Source organism: Heterocephalus glaber, unplaced genomic scaffold (genome assembly GCF_053883595.1).
Source record: "Heterocephalus glaber isolate CG9 unplaced genomic scaffold, H.glaber_assembly_v1.0 deba00001509, whole genome shotgun sequence".
In the NCBI taxonomy this organism is placed as follows: Eukaryota; Metazoa; Chordata; class Mammalia; order Rodentia; family Bathyergidae; genus Heterocephalus; species Heterocephalus glaber.
In genome coordinates this window covers 28,883,872-28,891,385 of record NW_028258325.1, presented here as the reverse complement: position 1 = coordinate 28,891,385, position 7,514 = coordinate 28,883,872, and the positions used below count along the sequence as shown (strand labels likewise).

General features: G+C 34.7%; 1 long non-coding RNA gene across 1 annotated transcript in view; it reads left to right on the top strand.

Annotated features, from left to right (window-relative positions):
- The first annotated feature begins 3,845 nt into the window (after positions 1-3,845).
- LOC147825098 (uncharacterized) overlaps positions 3,846-7,514 on the top strand; it is a 47,265-nt gene continuing 43,596 nt past the window's right edge. The window contains exon 1 of the long non-coding RNA XR_015441221.1: positions 3,846-3,964. This is a non-coding gene — a long non-coding RNA (uncharacterized LOC147825098). The remainder of the gene's footprint in view (positions 3,965-7,514) is intronic.

The following is a 7,514-nucleotide window of genomic DNA, read 5'->3' as shown; positions in this document are numbered from 1 at the left end:
AGTCAGACTTTAAAATGACTCCTGGTTGTCATCTCCTGTTAGTCACACCTTCCTTTAATCTCCTCTCTTAAAAGCTAGAGGTTCTTGTGACTTGTTTCTCAGTAATGGAATATGACAAAAGTGGCAAGATGTCACTTCCATGATTGTGTTATATTAAAGATTCTATCTAGCCAATAGATTCTAGAGACCCTGTCTCCACTACTGGCTGCAAAGAAGTAACTTACCATTTGTTCATCCGGTGATGGGTCAGTTTAGACTTAATCAGGTTGTGAGTGGTTTTAACTTCTGGGCACACGTATGTGAACTCTGCCAACAACTGGAGTGGACCTGGACCTGGAACTGTACCACTCCAAGCTGAGCTTCCAGATTAGGACCAGACAAAGCCATCATCTTGATAGCAGGGAACACAAATAAGCCATGCTCTGATTTTCTACCCACACTAACTAAGAGATTAAATATGTAGTGTTATAAGACATTACATTTGTTGTCATTTGTTATGCTGCATAGAAAACTAACATGGAGAAGATATCTCTACAATGAGCTACAAAGCATCTTTTAATTATTTCCATTTTGTTTTACCTCTGTCAGTCATGATTGCTAGCATGAAAAGACTGATTTACTTGTATGTTAGACAAAAATAGACAAAATAATCAATAAATGAAATTGAGTGTGTGTTCTTTATTGGAGAGATAAATAGGATAAATTAGAGTTTTGAGGGTATAGTTCATAGGATAGTGGCAATCATAGTTAAAGAATATTCTGCCAAATACCTAGGAGTGAAATTGTGGGTCATTGCTCGTATTTTATAAGATGGACCATCAGAAGGTAGGTCAAGTTGACATTCTCCCTTTGATTACAGTTTTAATGACTAGTGAAAAGTTGTTTTACTGTTATAGAGATATCTCTTTATTTCCTGACCTAGTTTAGTGGCAGGAAGCTACAAGGAGCCATTAGGATTTGAAATGATTGCATAAATATTCAATTAGGTCTAACAAACAATTAACAAGCAGCTACTAACATAATAAACCACCACAGTACACTAAGAGCTTAGAGGTACATGTTGAAATAGCAGCTTAAATGTCACCTCCTCAGTGAAGCCTTGTGTGGCCATCCAATGGAGTATAACCTAATCTTTCTCAAGGACACTATTCTATGGCTGCTTTTTATACATTATTCCAGGAACTTTTCAGTCATTACATAGAATCTGATATTATCAATTAACTTTTAATTGTTTTGTCCCTCACTACATATGCACTAAGAATGAAATCTCCATCAAGCAAGAGACCTTATCTAATGGCTCACGTAAATAAATGAAATGAATGAAGAAATGAAAAACACAGATCATTACAGCACAGAATCTGTCCTAAGTGAATTACTGACTGCAACATTCATTTAAAGGATGGAGCAATTCTAACTACTGGGATTATTGGAGAGAAAAATTCCCATTTTCATTTTCTTTCCTTATCTGTAAGTTAAACCTCACATGTCTAAAATGCACATATTTACAAAATTCTAGCATGGATCCTCTCTTTCATTATTTATTTATTTTTGGTTTTTTGAGTCAGGGTCTTGCTATATAGCCCAGGCTGGCTTTGATCTCACTATGTATCCCAGGCTGGCCCTGAACTTGCAGCGATCCTCCTGCTCCAGCCTCCCAAGTGCTGGGATTTCAGGCATGTGCCACCACACCTGGCTGGATCCCCTTTTTAAAAAAAATTTTGTATTTTAACAAGTATGTGTTTGCACGACATAAAGATTATATTCCTTGTGGAGTTGGTACATGTACCTAACACATCTTAATTCTTTTTTCATCCCCTTCCTCTCTCTCTTTTCCATTTGCAAACATCTATCTCCCTTTTTCCTATTATCTATCATTTCTTTTGCTCTTTATACTTTAGGTTTCTCACATAAGAGAAACCATGTGATATTCAAGCTTGTGTGGCTAATTTATTTCACTTAACATTATGGTTTCAAGGTGCATCTATTTTCCCACGAATGATGTGAATTTATTTTTCTTTATGGCAGGGTACCACAATATTAATCCATTCATCTGTTGATGGGCATATAGGCCACTTCAAAGATTTAGCTATTATGAATTGTGCTGCTATGAACATGGGTAATAGGAGATCCCTCAGTGTTTGTGCTAAAAGGTTTATAGGATTAAAAATTAGGCCATGATATCTCTAAAATTGACTTTAAATATGGTATAAGGAAAGCTATTTTTAAAAATGGTATACTAGTAACTTTCATGCCATTTATTGATTCAATTTTTCATCTTGATTGCAGCACTATCACCTACATTGATGTATATTTATCCATACATACTCATCTACATGTAGAATTTTTTCCAGAGCTTGGTGGAATTCCATTAGCTATTCTGTACCTAACTGTACAGAAACCAGTTGTCTGATTTATTTTACCTTTAGATGAAAACATGGTATATTGTTAGTCAAAGATGTTCACTTATTCTCTATCAAAATTGCCTTGGCTGAGATGATCTTCACAAACAGATTTAGGAATAATTTGTTCCTTAAAGTTTTGCTGCATAGTGACTCTACTGGACATCTTGTTCTAGGGCAGTGAGTCTAGTGATGGAATCAATCATTAACAAGGGCTCACTTTGTCACAAAACAGCTTCATTTAAATGATAAATAAGAAGTTCATGATGCAAAGAGAAAACACTTATTCTTTTAGATAGTCTGGTGATTTTAAACCAAAATGAATTACATATTTACAATGAGATATATATGTGTATGACTTTTAATTTATAAAGCAACTTTAATCACAACTAAAAAGTATGAAGTTTTAGAAATAACATTTCCAGCTATAATTTAAAATATAACAAACTTTTTGGTCCAGCATTGGAAGCAAACTTTTTGGATCTTGATTTTTTCTTTATGGATAATGAGTCAGCTTTCAGTGTCATAGAGGCTGTCCTTTTATTTGTGACTTTGATGGGGGTCAATTTTAAGTTTATGAAGGCAGCATCCTTGTGAGTTTGAAAGAACTCATATATGAAAAAATAATGTATCTTTATGTTTTTGTTTCCCCTTACATCTTTTGAAAACATTTGTACTGTACTCTATGAAAGTTCTTTATATACATTTTGTAGTTCCATTATTTAAAGTTACTTTTATGTTGACATCATATTGTATCTGAGAACATTTTATATTTCTTTCTTATATTAAACAGTTATTTTTTGTAGTGTACTCTTGTTCATAAAAATTGTTGACTATTTTTATTTATTCTAATTAGAGTAAATACAGATTTCATTGATAGAATACTTGGATCTATTAATATTCTTATTTCTCCACTTTAGCAGAAAAATTTTCTGTTCTTTTCTTTATCATTTATTCCTTAACTTTCTTTAGATTTGCTGTCATTCTTTATCTAAATTCTTGACTTGTATCTTATAACATCTTAGTTGAATGTGAGAAGAAGCAATTATATGTTCAATAATGTGAATATCATTTACTCAGTAATTAAGGAGTTTCACATTAGACAGATTCAGGCTTTTCTACCAGCTTAACAGTTGTATCCAGGGCCTAAGCTTTTTCCATGTGATCTCTTGCCTATCTTTAAGTTACATTTTCATCCACGCTTTTTGTGTCTTGGTAGAATTGAAGGTGCTTGGCAGCACAACACAATTTTAAACAGTTCCAGATCACTAGAAGTGGCTGCATCACAGGTATGTAATACTGGGATTAAGGGTGTGGTGTGGAACTGCATTAGCCCACTGATTGGTTTAGCATAGTTCTGGGTGTAGATAATGAGAAGGCCTGCCACGTGTGGGTGGCACCCTCCAATTGGCTTGTAGCCTAGATAAGACCAAAGAGACAGGTAGGCTTCTTGCTTTGCTGCCTCCTGTCTTCTCTGCCATGGGCGATTTCTTCTCTGTGCTGCTCCTCGGTGCTGCCACCCTGCCTTGGAGTCAGCTGACTATAGACTGAAACCTCTAAAACCTGTGAGTTGAAATGTCTTTCCTCCTTTATCTTGTGAGTGTCAGGTATTATGTCTCAGGAATGAGAAAGCAACTAAGACAACAATGGGGAGTTCTAAGGCCAAACTTTAAAACCAGGTTTTTAGGCATGAAAAAATTATTGATATAGGAACACTGAAAGTTTCTTAGAGTGTAATGAACAGTTCTACACTCCTGGGAAATAATACTAGAGAAAGGACAGAGCTTTAATCTTTCCTCCCTAAAATCTAAACAGACCCATTGGCACAAACTAAGTTTGTCCTGACAAAGGCTCCATGAGATCAGAGTAAATGAAGCTGCTGAATTTTTAAAGAGATACATGGACTATTATTTTCACTTGTGCTTGCTCCTACACAGTGTTACATTTTAAAAATATAATGATAACTCTGAATTCATGAGCTGGCACATACTGTAACTTGACTTAAATAAATTTCCTAGTGTGGATTTGACCTCTAATGAGATAACCATCTGTTTGATTTTTAAAGAATTCTCTCACTACTTGAATTTTTGTTTTGTTAGTACATATGTGTAGTACATAATTTTACTTTTCTTGTAGGAAGTTGACATATGTACACAACACATCTTAATTTCTTTTTACATCAATTTTCCCTTCCGTCTCTCCCTCCTCCACCCACCCCTTATTCCCTTACCTTTTGTATTATACATCTTTGCAGTCCATAATGTTTGACATTTAAAAGGTCTAGAGTTTTGAGTGCACAGACAAGGGTCATGTCTGTGAGAATTGGAATCTTCTTCATTGTCCTTTGAAGGACCTAAGAAGGATTTACTGTTAGGTGAAATCTAGGCCAGCAGTCCAGTGACAATCAGAAGTCCTAACTCCTGTGTTACATTTCAGTATCTCAGCAATTGCAAATAAAGGATTTTCTCAGCTTAGAGTTTGGAAAAAGTTTGTCATCATCAGTGGATCATTGTCCAGCCACAAGATGAAAACAACTTAACTCACTCTCTGAATACAAGTAGCTATCTAAAAGGTCGAACTGCTTGTGATGAACAGAGGAAAGGAGATTTAGAGAGAAATAGTGTTTTTGCTGGTTGAATCTAGGAATAGCAGAGAGGGAACTTTAACTTTTTTTTTTTAGAGGATTATAGAAAGTTGGTTTTTTTTACTACAAGATGGTGAACTGCATGAAATTGTTGCATTTTCTTTTCTTCTGGAATAAAATATTGACTTCTCATTATGAAAACGAGGTGACTAATGATCTGATTGAAGTTTCCCTTTACTGGGTCTACATTTTCAAATTGCTTAAATATTCTTCCCCCTTCTCTCCATGACTTTAATCATTCTCATTGGCATTAACATTTATACCAGATAGAGTCTTAAAATAAAGTATGGCATATTCTTGACAGTGTTTTCCTGTGCTGTAGAGTCATGAAGTTTTGTTTCCTTGATTCTCCTTTTACTGTCCTTTGATGCTCCTTAGGAAAATATTTTCTTCCTTGGCTATGCCATAAATCTAAATTTATTAGTCCCACTGCTATTGTTTAATGTTTAACACTAATAAAAATGCTACTTAGCATTTACACAAGGTTCATATTTTTAAAGGGCTTTACAAGGACTATTATTCAGGTCCTTTTTAATGAGACTGCTTTCAGGGGCAATTTATATGAATATTCAGAAGACATTATGAATGTGAAGTTTAAGCCCTAGTCCTGCAATAATTTGGAATTTGGGAAGGCAATATACAGAAAAACAGGAGTGCTGATTCAACAACTATAAACAAGCAAAAAGAAGCACTTATATTTTATTGAGGTCAGTACAAAATATTCGTATTTGTCTCTATGTGTTTCTCTATTTTTGGAATAGATTACTTTTTACAGAAGATAATGCCTTATAAAATAGTTAAAATAACTACCTAAAAACCTAAAAACCAATACCTAAAAACCACCTGAGTATGTTCTCATTATTATGATATTTATTAAATGGGGGGGGTTTAATTGAGAGCAGATATCTGTATTTCAAATGCAGGAATTGCCAGGGATGTAGCTCAGTGGCACTGTGCCTGCCTGGCAACCGCAGTCTTGAGTTCGATTTCTTGAAAAAAAAGTTAAGAACATCAAATGCAGGAATTGTTACTTAAATTTTCAGGTTATGTTGGTATCTTAGCTTGGTTCATTATGGGCATGATGTAGTTTAAATTGTATTAAGAGAAAATGTTCTTTTGTCCCATTCAGATATTCATAATCAGTCTTAGAGTAAAATTCATTACTGTATGAAAGGCACTCAAATTATTATCAATAAATACAAAAATGTATTTATGCCTAACAGTTGTATCTTCCTTTTGTCTGCATGTGTAGATTCGTGAATAGTTTTCTAAAGTTAGTGATTTCATGCACCACTCAGACGCTTTCCATATAACATATTTACTTACAAATCATCTTTACAAAGTAAGATTATGTTCTGGTATTATTCTCTATGCTTGGTATTGAAATGTACTGGGAATAAGGATGATGGCTCATGATTCTTTGATTCTCCTGTGATTAAAAAGTCATTGGTATATATTACATGCTCAATAAATATCTTTGAGCTGCGAGTTACTGATCATGTATATTGGAATATTATTTCAAGCAATACAAATTGCTTGTGAGGGAGAATCCTGCAGGGACCAATGCTGATTTCATGGATATAGCAGCTGTCTTCAACTGGAAACCACCTGGAGTCTTTCAGTCCCATTCAGCATTAAATTTAGACTGTGTCATACTCTGCATCAGCTTCCTCTGACTTTTTTTCAGGTACCACCTTTTGTTGTCCTTTCTCCAGACCTTGAGTCACACAGGCTTTTTCTCTGTTCATTGTTTTACCATTTCAATCTCTTCACAGAGAATTTCTTATCTCATTGGCTGCCCTATGGGTGTTCACTTTTGATTATCTGTATGTCAGCTTTAACATCAAGTCTTAAAAGAAAACTTCTTGACTACTAAAATCCCGAAACTCTAGATCATATTTCAGTGAGTAAGGGTTAATTTTGTGACAACATAGTTAAGCCTTGTAGGGCCCACATATTTGGTTAAAAATTATTTTTGGTGTTTTGGTGAGAGCATTTTGGGATGAAATTAACATTTAAGTGAGTAAACTTTGAATTAAGCAGGCTGGCCATGTTAATGTTGGCTAGCTCCATCCAGTTAACTGAATGGCCTGACAACAAACTGGCTGAACCTTCCCTCCTCCATCCTTCTTCAGACTTGAATTGGAGAACTGACCCTTCCATGTGCTCTGTGACTGTGACCTTTGGACTGGAATTGCAGCATTGGCTCTTTCTTGTCCCTTGGTATTCAGTCCACCCTACAGATTTAGGACTTGCTAACCTCCATAATTTCTTACACCAATTCCTTTGTAAATATTTAATCTATCTATGTATTCTATTGATTTTGTTTCTCTGGAGAACTTCTGCTAATACATTCTGATTATTTATGAACTGTTCTTCCCCCTTTTAAATAAAAAATGATCGACATATTTATACATATCTATGAAATACAGTGTGATATTTCAATTCATGTACACATCCTATAGTGATTA